The sequence below is a fragment of the Netta rufina genome (assembly GCF_964035555.1).
Source record: "Netta rufina genome assembly, chromosome: 4".
In the NCBI taxonomy this organism is placed as follows: domain Eukaryota; kingdom Metazoa; phylum Chordata; class Aves; order Anseriformes; family Anatidae; genus Netta; species Netta rufina.
Genome location: NC_140127.1, coordinates 74,150,721 through 74,165,263, shown reverse-complemented (window position 1 = coordinate 74,165,263; position 14,543 = coordinate 74,150,721). Strand labels below are relative to the sequence as shown.

Genomic DNA, 14,543 nt, shown 5'->3' with positions numbered 1-14,543 from the left:
CACATCAGGATAGAGATGGGTGATTGTTTTGTGCGGGGAGCCAGGCCCTTTCCTCCCATCAGAAATGCTGGTTTTTGGGGAGTCACCAATAGCAGCCTGGGTCCGTCCTGGGGTTATCAGACTTAATTAGGTGTCCGTCCGAAACTGCCCCGTTTGTTTTGTCAACACGCATGGCTCAGCTTCTTGGTGGAGTTTGTGGTCACAGCGCTGCAGGACAGTGCTGCTGAGCATGTTCCCCTATGTGGGGAAGTGATAAACCTAAGAAAACTGGCGAGCTGAGCCTGCAGACTTCTCAGGAATTTCACTGTTACCTATAAAGTCACGAAGGACTTCTGTGAGAATAACCTTTCCTTTTCGGCCTTGATTACCACATCTGTCAACGCCTGCAACAAATGAGGTGAGGATACACAGAGGAAAATTGCTTTGGTTCTGCACAGCAGAGCTACCGAGGCCAACACACGGTGCAGGAGCTCTGCAGGAGAGCAAGAACCTGTGCACCAACCACCTTAAATGTATTATTTCCAGGCTTTAACCAGCTGATGGCTATGAGTCAAGGTCCCCTCACCTGTGCTTCATCTCTATCCACGAAACTATTGGCCAGACTTGATAATTCTTGGCCCTGAGACCAGAAGAAAGTGGATTTCTCCTACAGGTTATCAGTGTAGCTTGGTGGGACCGTATCTCATGGGCAGGCATGGCCAGCAGATGAGTTTGAAGGGTTCTGGGCTGCCACGGCGTGAACGTTGTCAGCACTAGAAATTCCTGGGAAATGCCACATTTCATCTGTGTCCTCGCTGGCTACAGAAATATGTATTTTCCCTTCCAACTGGAAATCTCATAACATTTTCATCTGAGGCCGTACCAAGTCCAACTGCTTCCAGACTTGTGTGTGGACCCCAGGACCTGGCAGTGCAGACTGCAGTGATGTGATGGTTGCCAATTTTAAGGCTGCTATCCCAAAGCGATGAGAGCTCTGCTGGTTTCAGATGGTGGCTGCGGGGATTTCTAAGGGTAAAAGAAGGAGCAATGACCTCAGGCAACCCGACTGGGTTTAGGTCTTCTGAGGCTGTTCAGCTTGATGGGTCCATTGGCCGCCTGGCTGATGGGTTAAGCTCCCCAAAAGTGAATCCAACATCCCAGAGATAACACGAGCAGGGATTGCACCTGTAATGAGCTGCTCCAGAGCCACGAGCTGCCAAGCTTATCCCGTTACATGACCAGGAGCTCTCAGAAAATAGTTTGGAGAAGTCCTGAGCTCATCGAGTCCTCTGGCATCACACGAACTGGTGGTGGAAATTCGTCTTGCCTAGTGAAAACATCTCCCTGCCTGGGCTCCATCGGAGGTTCACTGAATGCAATGCCTTTTCTGTGAAACGCTCAGCGTTTCACGTTCTGATGGGAAAAAAATGTTGCTCTGGAAAGCTCCCAAGCAGCTTGCCTGGCCCTGCGTGGCGTGGAGCAGGCCTGGGAGCAGGGTGATGTTGAGCAAACACCCTGCGTCATGCCGGCCGGCCCGTCTCCTGGGTGTAACCTCACCCCAGACCTGACTAACCTGTCGCTCTTGGCTGCAGGCGCTGGCTTTCTGCCCCTGTTCTCATCTCCCCATTCTCTCCCGAGCTTGTTCCCAAGGCTCTGTGCCACGGGGATAGCTGTCCCTCGGTCCCCTAAGGAAGCACACCCTCCGTGAACACCCTATGGGCTTCGCCATACGTTCGGAAGAGACGAGTGGTTTCATCTTGTCCTTCCCTACTTCCACTTCTTGAGGCATTTGACCAACTTCCATCAGATTTCATGGTAGGAGAGTCATGAAGATAAATATTTTTTCAAATGTGCAGTCAGCTTGTAGCAGGGTCCAAGCACAAGGCACAAATCCACGGGAAGTCATTGGGTTTTTAGTGATTCCGCTGCACGTTGAGCTATTTATTCTTGCTCCCCTCCTGCTTCTGTCCTGGCAGGGTGAATTTTAGGAGGGTGAGGAGGCCCACAGCCTCCAGCCATGGCTGGAAGGAGGATGCTGCAGAGTTTTTTTGCACCCAATGTGTCCTTAGTAGCTGAGTCAAGCAGGGTCCCTTCTCTTTCCCTGGGGACGTCGCTCAGCAGAGCAAAGCCATGGTGACATCTGCCTAGGAAGCTGACCTCTGGGTTCTGCTTTGGCCTCCCAAATCTGCAGTGTTTCTGGAGCATTACAAAAGGAGAAGTTCATGTTTCATGTTAACGAAGCCAGCCAGACGCCTCTGCTGTGCAACCAGCAAACTTTCCTGTTTAAAATTCATGCTGCCTGCGCTCCTCGAGGGACGGCAGGGAGGCACCAGGAGCAATCGCTCACACACTCCAAGCTGTAAATGAGTCCTTCCCTCTTCTCTTCCCCACAAACATGGCATTTGGCTGAAGGTTTACATTTATCTGCCTCCTCAGCATAAAGCACCGAGCTGGAGGACTGGAAAATTCAAGGGAGTGGCACCACAAAACCTGGGTTTCTCCTCTAAATGTGTAAGTGTAAGGCTGAGCTTCAGGAGGGATGCTGACGATCAGGAGGCTCCTGATGACAAGGTGTGAGCTGGCAATGCCCCCCGTCCTAAAAACATCTCAGGGGGATAAAAGGCGCAGAAATGATGCGTTCTGGCATCTGGTAAAAAAGATGAATTCTGGATTGGATTCATTTTCGCACTCCTGGTTTTGAATGGGAACCCCCACCCCAGCTGCCAAAATCTTCAGGGACAAGGGGCAAGGGACAAGGGATAAGGTACAAGGGACAAGGGGCAAGGGACAAGGGGCAAAGGCAGTCTGTGGAGGACAGCGTGATGAAGGCCTGATCCAGCTGATAAACGGCGCCTCTGGGAGTGACCGGCACCAACCCAGGTGCCAGTGGCACCTCACCACTGAGAACTCAGCTCCTTGTCCAGTTGGTTTGACCGGACGGGGAGAGCCAGGGGTGGAGGGAAGGCAACAAGGTGTTCTCACATCCCTGACCCACATCTGAAGCAGAACGGAGACCTCTATCTGATTAGAAGAGCCTTAATTACAAAAAGGGTGAAGGGCTGCCCAGCTCGGCGTTACCCAGCTGGTCAGTGGGGTTGTGGCAGTGCTTGGCACGGGATGGACACCGGGTGAGGGATGGGGACTTATCCCTGCTTAGGGCTAACAGAGAGGATCCCAATATAGTGAGGACATCGGGGACATCGATTTGTCCCGTATCACCTCCCAGCTGTAGAGTTCTGCTGGTCGTATGGCACAAAGCCTGGCGAGGAGCCTGGAGCTACTCTGTCGTGGTTCAGGAGCACTCTCTGATGTGTGGGATTGAGTAAAAACTCAGCATGTGTTTCAAATTACCTGCCTATGGCAAGGAGAGGGTTTGGCACCTGGTCGCATCCCCAACTCGCAGCTCCATCCTGTGAAATAAGGGATTATTGGCACACACGGAGGGGTGCCAGCAGATCCACCACCAGGTTTGTCAAGGGGGCTCCATGTCAGCTGCCCCATCCCATCGGGATCCCAGGGGAAAAAAAGAAAAAACACAGAAGTCCTCTGACTTCCCAACACACGGAAGGAACAGACCAAAAGGGCTTTCTCAGATTCCTCCCAGCCTCCTAACTCTTACCCATATATACGTATATAAATGGAAAAAAACAGCTATTAGCCATATATATATATATGTTAATGGAAAAAAACTTCCTGTGCAGGCAATTGATCCGATGTTTCTTGGTGAGCCAGGACAATTAGCTCATCGTAGCTATATGCTGCGAAGCGCTCTTGCTATTACAAATAAAGGTCAAACACAAGACACTTCCTGCTACTTTTGCTGACACGTGGCTGCCATTTAATGATTCATAATCTCTACACACGGCTTGGCAAACAGAGGGGGATTTTTTTATAGGCGCTGTTTTCCACTTGTGCAAGCACAACAAAGGATTTAAAGGGACCCGGGAGCCGCTCCCAGCCCCGGGCACCAGCAGCTGGAGGTAGCTCGGAGACGTAGGGATGCTGTCTGCAGGGGGAACCACGCACAGGAGGGGCTCGTCCTCCTCGTAGGAGGCTGAAAAAAAGTTGAAAGTTATGCCTGTTTGTGCTTTTTTTTATACGGTTTTGCTTCTGCGTATCTCATTGCCTGGTGAAACTGGACGGGCGCTGATAGCGCCGAGCGGCAGCGGGGGAAGGCAGGCGCCGGGAGATAAGGAAACCTGGTGGTGTTTGCATGGGCTCGGGGTGGTCCTCTGCTCCTCGGGATGGGCTTTGGCCCTGAGATGAGTTTAATTACACCACCTGGGCGGTCAGAGGGAAAAATTGGACGTGGATTTTCTGTGGAGGGTCAGTTCTGGGGTCTGCTCAGCACCTCGGGAGCAGGGATCCCACGGTAGCCCTTAGGTACAGCAGCAATAGGAAAAGGTGAAAAGGACCCTTTGCTTTTAGGAAAACAGCTGGGCTTCATGTCCTCGTAACATCAAACAGTCTCTTTTATTCCCAAAGATTGATGTTTGAGTAGGAACAGCGTTATTTTGAGACAACTTTTCTCCTTTTGCGTGGAAAGTGTCTGCAGGGTTCAGAAACGTGGAACACAGAGACACTGCGAGCTGCTGGAGATTTGGGAATTTGGTCTGAATGCAGAAAAGAGAAAAGGCATTTTCAACGCTCTCTTACCCTTTCTCAGGCTGCATCACCTCTCGTTTCAACTTTTTAAATGACCTGAGAGGAGACCTTTCCGATGGGAGCTGGGCTGGGAGGCACAGCCCGGGCTGTGTGTCCGTGAGCAAGAAATTCCACAAGCCCACGAAGGACCATCCTTCACCTTTGATGTTTGGCCCCTTTCATTTCCTTTCGGTAACCTTTTTTCTTTTCTTTTTTTTTTTTTTAATGTTCATGGAAAGTTCAGGGAGCTGGTTTGAATTCTGCAGTTTGAGTGAATTCCTCTCTCGGTTGGGTGTTTGCATCCCAGCCCAGCGCAGATTTTCCACTGTGCCGGGCACCACCTGGGCCAGCGTGGGCAGCTGAATGAAACGGGACAGAGAGGGCTGCCTGGGGAAGGGAGATCCGGGGCGGGCACCCCCATGGGAGACCTGCCACCCATAGCCCTGAATCACACGGATTTTGTCATTTTGCAAGGCTTCCTGGTGAGGAAGAGACTCCGCACCACGTGGGGCACCAGCCACGGCTGGCACCCAGGAGCAGTGAATCAGCGGTGCTGTTTGCGGAGCTGAGTCACTTGCACGGACAGAGACAGAGACCTATTCACAGAAACTCTTCCTCCGTGAGCTAAAAACCTCCAGCCAGTCTGTAAAAACAAAAAAACAATAATCCAGGCCTCTTCTTGGTAGCCTTTTTGAGACGGCGGCGGTGCCCGTAGAGCGTTTTGCTCAGCTGTGTGTCGCCTCCTCCTGAGGATTTATCCGTGGCTGTGCCCGGGTGCAGGATGACCTGAGGTTTCCAGCTGGCAGAACAAAGCCAGGGGATGGTGTTTGTCGGCTGTTTGCTCAGCGTCCCGGTAACAGCACATGGGGCACCTGGAAACTTTGGCATGAAGAACTTCTTTTTTTTTTTTTTTTTAAATTATTTTATTAACAAAACACAAATTGCATGAGGGAGGCAGAAATTATTGCCGGGAGGCCAAGTTGTCACCTGCTTGCTGATAAACCGCTCGGATACGGGCTCAGGGGAGATAAGTGAAAGCTGAATGTGGTTTTGGGTACTGGAGGGACTTGTGGAAAATCCTGAGTGCCGGGGATGGGGCGGTGAGACACCACGAGGCCAAGGTGCCAGCACGTGATGTTCCTGGGGTACAGGCTCCGAGAAAACCAAAGGAGATGACTCCTCGAGCACTGGGTGGCTGAGCTTTCTTGCTGAAGGCTCTTGTGGGCCCTGTGAGCTTCAAGAGGAGAATGGGGAAGGGTTTGGAGGAGAGAGAAGCCAAATCCCATCGGGCTCAGCAGGTCCTAAGCTCAGATGTGCCCCAGCACCGCCAGCAAACAGCCTGGATGCGCAGCTTTGCCTTTCATTTCTTCTCCCAGCCCCTTCCCAACCAAACCTGGACCCAACAAAGCAATTTTCCAAGCCAGACAGCCCCTGGGACAGAAAAACGCGGCTGTTTTTAGGCTCTTTGTATGTCCCTAAGCACCAGGCAGCCAGCCTAACATTTTGACTGAGATTTTTGACTGCTTGCTGTTACAACTTCCCTTCTGTTTCTCTCCCAGCAGCACCGGGTAATTTTACCAGGTCTTGTTATGTCTTGTTTCGCCCTTCCTTTGTGGTCTGGGACCAGGAGGCTCTTTCCAAAAATTGCATTTGGGTGCCAGCCTCCTGCCGGTGCCGGTCCCATCTTCCTGCTGTGTGCCATCCTCCTTGCCCACCTCAGAGCCAAACACATTCTGTCCTTTGAGGAATTACGCCCTAGCGATCTGAATGTCACAGCAGGCTGCCCGCTCTAACGCAGGAAACATTTGCGCCTGCTATTTAAGAGAAATAAGTCGCTCATGTTTCCCTGGGAACCAGCCTGTCAGTCGGGCTCGCTGGACTCCCCTGTTATTAAAATGAAATGTGAAAGTGTAAACGGATAAGTTGCGAGTCGTGGAAGGGTAAAATGCGACCTGGATACGTTTCGTATCCAAAATATGTGCCCTTACGTAAAGAAGGAGATAAATCCGAGTGCTTTTTTTGGATGATTTAGGCGCGCCGTTGTGCTTTCAGATTACTCCTGGGGCTGTATCTTCATGCACAGAACTTGGAGGCTGTCTGTAACGAAATCCCCGTGGCTCAGCAGTTGTCACATTATGTCTGTGTGCAGGTTATACACAACGCTTGCTCCCCAGGCCCCTCGGCACTAGTTCCTCCTGTTGCCCGTGGGTGCTGTATTTCCTTCTCCGTTCTACTCCTTAGCCTAATTTTCGGAGCATTTCTCCTCACCCCAGGAGAGCCTTTGCTCCTGACTTTGCAATCCCGACTTTGCTCCCGACTTTTAAGCCTTACCACCCAGACCTGTGTCTTTTAAAGACTGCAGGTTACCCAGGGGGCAAGCTATTTTTAGGGAAGGCAGTACCAGGACAGCCCGCTGCACTTGGCAGCGTACACGTGCGGCAGACAAAGGCAGCCTCTGTCCCGGGAGGCTTGCAACCCCGGCGTGGTCAGGAGCCGAGACAGGCACGGGCAGACAGAGAGGCTCAGCAGACAGCAGGACCCTTCCTGGGATGTTCCTGCCTTGGACGAGGTGCAGGAGGAGACGTGGGGACTGAAAACGGGATGGAAACAGTGGCGAGGGCAGGAGGACTCGGCGGACGGTTCGCTGGCTTGTGCAGGTATCTGCCCTCGGCCTTTAAGGGGGAGCATCCAAAGCAGAGAGCCTGGCAGTGCTGCTGCTACTTGGTCCAAAATGAGTCTTGCAGGACTTGTTTGCATTTTTTCCGCTGTTCTCACCGCAGTTGCTGTTGCTTGTGCCTCCCTCTGCTACCTGCTGCGAGATGCGCCGCGTTGTTATCACCAGCAGAGCCTCCTCCCACGTTTCCACATCCAACCCTCTTCCTTTGCACCCACCAAATTTTCATTTCCCGGACTCTCGGTGTTCAGAACAGCTCGAGTTCTTACAGTTTCATGCAAGTGAGGCTGAACTGGTTGCAAAGCAGAGTTGAGGTCTGTATCTGCTTCCATAAGAAGGCACAGAGCTAGGACTCTCCTGGAGATTACTTAAGAGGGGTTTTCCAGAGGAGTACAATATCTTGAAAGGCTTGGAGACAAGTCAACTATTTGCTGTGTTATCCAAGACCATGAGGTCATTGAATGAAGCTCGCCAGCTCTGAGCAAACCAAAGGTGTGTGGTTTAATACCAATAACAGTTATGGTTCACCGTATCGCTAACACCATAAAAGATACGGCTCCTCGGCGGAGCTCCTTGCTGCAGGGCCTCAGGTTGGTAAAGGAGGAGCACAGACGGGCTCACGAAAGCAAATTCCAAAGGAAGTTTCTAAATACAGAGAAAATATCTCGAAAATATCTATTATGAAGTCCATGAGCAGAAAATAACTGAGATCAGAGAGGGGCGAGTCTTATTCTTCCCCATGTGGAGGCAGCATACTGTCCTGGACCGACCTTTGACCCTGGAAAGTTGTTCTGTTCCTTGTCAGACCCATTTTTCTGCCTTTTTTTTTTTTTTTCTTTTTTTTTTTCCCAAAGCAGCTGCCCTGTGCTGTGGCTGGGGCACTGCTGTCCTTCCCGGCGTCTCCTGAAAATAACTTTCTCCAGGTTTTGTGGCAGGATGCGAGGGAAAAGAGTCCGTAATAAAATCCTGCAAGGCAGAAGTGTGGCTCACCCAACGATGGTGGGGACTGAAGGTACAGGAAGGATTCATCTCCTGTGTATCCCCCCTTTGGTATGCACAACACTCTGGCTGTCCTGGGATGTCTCACAGGACTTGTGCAGCCCACATGAGGCAGAGAAGTCGTGCAGGCTCCTTCTGGATGCCCCAGATGTGTACGAGGAGGCATTGGTGTCTTTTAGCCTGCTTTCTGGCTGGGTTCCTGCAGAAATACTTCCAATTTCCCTCCTAGAAACGAAACCAAAGGGTTACTTTAGCCAGGAGAACTCGCAGAAATGGAATCGCACAGGGTTTTTAAATTTAATCAGAAAGAAGTCGTGGTACGAACAAATATTTGGGACTTGAAGCTTGATAGATGCAAGCTAGGAAGAGCGACACATCGCTGGCATTCAGTGCACGCTGCCTGCAACCATTTATCGAGGATTACAATGGAGATTGCCCAGAGATTATTTCTGCCGTTGTTGAGATCAGATGCGTTTCTCAGCAGCTATATTCTTCCAAGAAACTGTGTAGATAAGTGTTAGAGACAGCAGCTGTCGGGTTATTAGAAGAAATTGTTGTTGGAGCTGCATCGTCCTGGAAATCACCTTCTTAGAAGGGAATACAGAAGGAAAAAAAAACCTTTCGTGTCAAGGGAATTTCAGGAGTTGTCCTTCTCACCCGGGCTCATTGTGTGTCTCGCTGTAGAGGTGAGCTGGATGGTTATTGGGGATTGTTGGTCGTTGCGGGGATGTATTTATGATGGATCTCCCCATCAGCTTGTCAAACGATGAGTGAGCAGCAGGCGTCACGATTATTCACTGCTCTGAATTTCTGTAGCTGTGCTGGAATGACTGGAAGGTCACAAAGCTTTTTAGCAAAGGGCAGGCTCTCTGAAGCAGCTTTGGAAAATGACTGTCGCCAGAATATTCTTTCAAAGGGAGGCTGCGGGGCTTTCGGATCCCCTTTGTAGTCTTGGTAAAACCTTCTATTGAATTATTATCAGAGGATTGCGAGGAGAAGGGGAAAAACATTGACAAGAAGTGATGCTGTTTGATCTTTGCCCTTCCCCGTTGTGTTTATGATCAGCGGCCTTTCTTCAGCTAAAACATCTAGCGGGATTTTTTTTATTTATGTTAGCCTGTTTCTCTCTCCTGTGCCGGATGTGGTTTTGCTTTTTTCTCCTGGGAATGGGTGTTTTTGTGTGCCGACTGCAGTGTCCCTCGGCTGGGTGGATGAATCATGGAAATTCCGTATTGCGTGCGGATGGAAAGATGATAAAGGATTAAACCTGAGCCCCGTCGGTGAGTTTGCCTCGCCTGCTTTGCCTGGAGCAGGTAAAATGGATTCGTCCCTCCGTAGCAAGCTGTGCGGAGGATGGAAAAGTCAGCTGGGCTGTTTGGGATTGCTGTAATGGGATTATTTAACATGGGCATTTCCAACCCGTGCTTAACGGACTGCTCGGGGGAACACGAGTTGCCTTGAAGCCAAAGGCAGCACCCAGCTTCGACATCACAATGATTCCTTGATTAGGAAATCAGAGGAGCCCTGTTCTGTGCTGCGTATATCTGCTTATGAGTTAAATGGGGACATCAGTGCATGAGTGAATCCCTCAAAGGCATGAGCAGGTGCCAAGCTTGTGTTTCGCCAACCTTTTAAATCTGTGGATAAAAAAAAAACACAACACGCTGTGTGAAGACGGTAAGAGGAGAAGGTGTTTGTCTGTTGAATGTCAGGAATGCAGTGTTTTGGAGCACCGAGGAGTCCCGAGTGCTGCCTGCTTTTCATCTCCCCTCCTGCTCTCTTTTACAGGCAGCTGGATCTTTATTTTTCCTAGAAAAGCTTTGTGCCATGCTTGATCCTCATCTCGCCTGACAGTTCTAGGAATGTGGCATTATGTTGCTCAAGGGGAATCTGGAGGACAGTCGCTTAATGGCTTTGCATCATTATTTTGCTTGGCAGAACAAAAAGGATCAATCCAGCCAAGAGATCCCCTTGACAAGACTTCAAACACCCCTAAACCCAGAAGGACAGGTTAATACCGTGTCCAGGTACCCCTCCAGGCCCGCCGTGATCTGTCCTGATTAGTTTGCTATCCTCCTTCCCCCTTTGAAAGTGTGTGTGCGGACCTGAGCTATTTCTGGCCACCCCCAGAGCCTTGCTGTAGTGCAGAAAAAAACCTTCCAGAAAGAAACCTTCTGGGCAGTTCCCTTCTCCTGCTTTATGTGGATTAGTTCTGTGGCTTGGAGCTCTTGGCAGTCTCCTCAGGTGTGTTGCACACGGAGATATTTCTCCCTAGCTTTTGGGTTATGTTCTCTGGACTTTCGTCATTCACTTCGCATTTCATTCACGAACCTGCAGCTCGTGGGTTCTTCCCGGGAAAGATGCCTTATTTACCTTGAAGGCCAGCTGTTCGCAGACCACAAGCTAAGAAAAGCAAATTTCAGAGGCACAAAACGTCCTTGTTTTATGATTTCATCAAATTTCAAAGGAACTGCTGTCTGAATCAGCCATGCATCACCCGTACCTATTAACTCTTTGTTCTTAATGCACCGAACACTGCATTAAATATGTGCTTGCAATACGTTTTATCTTTATTTCCCCACAGGTAATTGCATTTCTACGCATCCTCAAAATGTCTTGCAAACGTGTCGAGGGCTCTCGAGCTGGCTGGGCTGTGTTGCCAAAATTAAAACCGGAGAAAGAGGGTAGAGCCCAGGGGACCCCAGCTACTCCGAGCTTTCTAGATTTAGTTCAAATCCTTCAAATTGCAGCCAAGTGAGCTGAAAGCTACTGCAGTCCTGGAGCAGGGTTGTTTATTTGCTGTGGAGGAAATAGAAGTGCCATTCAGTAGGAATTGGCTCGCCAGCTTTCCCAGCTGCTGGATGACTAGCATCTCTCATGGGTCAGCTTCTCTGTGGGAACAGGGAGCACCGCTCTGTTCTTCGCCGTGGCTTCTCTTTGGCTTTGAAGAGGCACGGCCCCGGTAGGAGACAGCCCCCCAGGGCAGGTATTGCTCTGAGGAAATCCTGGCTTCCTCCCCGTCCCCTTCCAGAGAGGCAGCTCCAAGCTGGACCATCAAACTGACCCTATTTCCTCGTCATCTCAGACTCTCTCCGGTCCTGTGGGAGAGGCTGCTCTTTCCAGCCAACACAATCCACCTCGTTGCCAATTCTTCCCCTTCCAGATATAGCTGGTTTAAACAGGGAGATGGCTCACTTCCCTCAAGTCCTTTAATTTGCAAAGCTCTGCTTCCATCTGTAGGCTTGGTGGAGACCCCATGCCACGGGGTATGAACGAGAGCAGAGCTTCTGCCTCTCCTCCATCAGCACCCAGTGTGGGTGTGCAGGCTGGGGACAGCCATCCTTTGGGCTTGCAGGCTCAGAAATCACATTTCAAATGTAGGAAAACAGCCTGTGGCCATGGGATGCCTGTTGTCCTACACCGGCAGTCGAATACCACCAAAGTTTCCCCATCTGTGTGCTTTAAGATGCTTTGCAGATATCAGTTACAGATATCAGTACGGGCAGTGATAAGAAAGCATGGTCTGGAAGGAAAAGGCCCACCCACAACCACAGTACACATGAAATGGCAAAGTTTACACAGTTCCTATTTAATATTTGGTTGAAGCTGGGAAAGCCAGGTCCCATATTGTTGCTGCTTTTTTTTTTTTTTTTTTTTTTTTTTTTTTTTTTTTTTTCTCCAGATGTTTTGGCTGTCTGCAGGTGTGAACCCCAGGCAGGCAGATGAATGGTGTACAAACCTTAAAATGCGATGTGCAGACAGAACTGTTCCCACCCTAAAACAATCTTTTTTTAAGACCACCCCTGCCATACAGCCAGCATTTGATGGGGACACCGGGGGACACCTGAGCCGTTCAGCTCTACAGGGGGATCCTCATTCTCTGTGTTACACATTCCTTCCTATAAACTTTTTCAGAGAGGGACTCTAATTTAATAAAAAATGTGCTGTTTACAGGGCTGCCTCCTGGAAACAGACTTTTACCATCTATTTGCAGCTGCACGACAGCCATCAAATTCAGAAGCAGGAGAGCCCTGTCACCGGGCGGGCTGTTATGGGGCTCTGAGTGCTGCCTCCTGGCTTGTTAAACCCTAACGAGGTTTTCACTTTCCCCTACCTTTGGGACAGGTCCGTATCATGAAGGTTTGTGCCCTGAGGGTAGTTTTTAGGATATCTATCTCGTAGCAGCCTCGATGGTATCTCTGAGGGGCGCTGTGGGTTAATGTTGTGATTCCCAGCGCAGTCCTTTACCCAGGTACCAGGCCTGCCCTAAAACATTACACAGAGATTTATTAGACCCCATTTGACTTTTCGAAGCAATTTTCAGCACGGGGCTGTAGGTTGCAATAAATTTGAGACCGATGCGAGTTTTCTTGGCCTGTGCAAGCTGCTGGATGCTTTCAAGGGACGTCACGTAGTCGTGTTTTGGCAGGTAGGGACAGTGCTTTAGGTCCTGTGGGTTTCTTTCCAGGCTGAGTTCTGTTTGTATCCGAGTTTCAGAAAGCTGCAGAAAGTTATTTATTTGTTTATTATTTATATTTATGCTGTGCAGGAATGAGATGGGAAGGCTTGCCCAGGTGGAAGTGTGGCACTTTGGAGAGCCGTAATTGGGGCTAACTGGGGAGATTTGGGGAAAGCCGTGCTTCCAGGTTGGCAGGAGGGACCAGAGGCGATTTTGGGAGCCAGATACCATCACTCGGTTGGGATTTGGCTACGGGAGGCGTTTGGGGTGACATTTTGGGGTGACGATAGCGGGGTCGTGCCAGCACGCTGACTCGGGGAGGGCGTTTGCGTTTTGTGTGAGGGCTTGGCCACGCCGGGGTGACACCTGTTAGGGCCAGTTTGGGGCTTTTTGGGGCGGCTTTCCATGATTTGAAACGCGGAGAGGAGCACTTTGGGGGCACGGGGGCGATGGCGGTGGGGTCCCTTTCACCTCACACCACAGCCGGGGGGCGCGGCGCTCCGTGTGGGGGCGAGAGGAGGAGCCGGAGGAGGAGCCGGAGGAGGAGATGGAGGAGGAGGAGGAGGAGGAGGAGGAGGAACGGGGAGGAGAAGGGGGGGATCCTCGAGGCGGAGCCGGGGCGGGCCGAAGGGGAGGCGGCTGGAAAACAGGCCGCCGCTGGTTCTCGCCTCGCAGTGCCAGGAGCCGCCGCCGCCACCGCAGCCGCGCCGGGAGCAGCGACAAGCGGGGAGGGGAGCCAGGCGCTGAGGCGACCGAGGGCGGCCGGCGAGACCCCCGTCCCCTCCGCTCACCGCTGAGAGAGGTACCCGAGCCCCTCCGCCCTCAGCGGGAGGCTCCCCTCCGGCCTCGGGGGCTCCCCTTTGGGGTTGGGGCCGCTGCCCGGCCCCGCTGCTCCCCTCCCGGGTGCCGCCCGCTGCTCCCCTCCGCGGGTAGCCCCCCGCGGTTGAGGTGGCCCCGGAGGGGGACAGAGCACGGCCCCCGGCCTGTTTCACCCCCCCTTTGCTCCCCAAAAAGCCCCCAAAATGTGCTGAGGTGGGCAGGAGGCGGCGAGGGGGGGGCGGCTTTAGCCCCCTTTTGGGGAGGCTGCGGGGAAGCAGGTTGGGGGCGCGGAGCTGGGACAAGTGGCAGAGCATCCCTCAGAGGTGTCTTTCTTGTCTTCTTCTTCTTCTTCTTTTCATCTTTCTTTCCCCTGTGTGTTTATGTCAGCGGACAGCCTGCACGGGATCCGTGTCGCTCCATGCCTCTGCTTCCCCTGCCTCGGCGGCTGAGGCGATGACAGGCGAGCGAAGGTTCGGTGGGGAAGGCAGGGCGAGCTGACATCTCGCTGTAAAATCATGAGCCACGAAGGCTCACAGCCCGCCGGTGTGCCGTGTGCCGTCTTTACACGGAGCTGTTACGCTACCGGGGGCAGTCTGTTAAGGTCCGGTGTTTTTGGGCACATCCATCGACGCCTGGGGATCTGTCAGGTCGCTGTGGTGGAGCAGGGATTAGCCCTGGACACGTAGTAGTGAAATGTGTGAAGGCAGTAGTGAAATGTGTGAAGGCAGTTGTCGCCAAACCTGGCCTCAAAGCAAAGCTTTTGAGCAGTTGACATCCTTCATCCCAGCAATGCAGCTGCTCCGCTTGATCCTTGCACTGAGCACTCCAAAAAATCCCGTCCTTATTCTATAGGCACGCTGCTTCAAAATCAGTTTAAAGTCCAATGTAAAGAGAGGGCTGAGGCCAGCTGTAATTACCCAGCTGTATTGGATGCAAGCACGAGCTTTATGTAAAAGCGAAACCGTACGT

At 51.6% G+C, this 14,543-nt stretch overlaps 1 protein-coding gene across 1 annotated transcript in view; it reads left to right on the top strand.

Annotated features, from left to right (window-relative positions):
* The first annotated feature begins 13,385 nt into the window (after positions 1-13,385).
* SMOX (spermine oxidase) overlaps positions 13,386-14,543 on the top strand; it is a 47,910-nt gene continuing 46,752 nt past the window's right edge. Inside the window, exon 1 of the mRNA XM_084285958.1 lies at positions 13,386-13,557. The gene's annotated coding sequence lies outside the window, so the exon portion shown is untranslated. The remainder of the gene's footprint in view (positions 13,558-14,543) is intronic.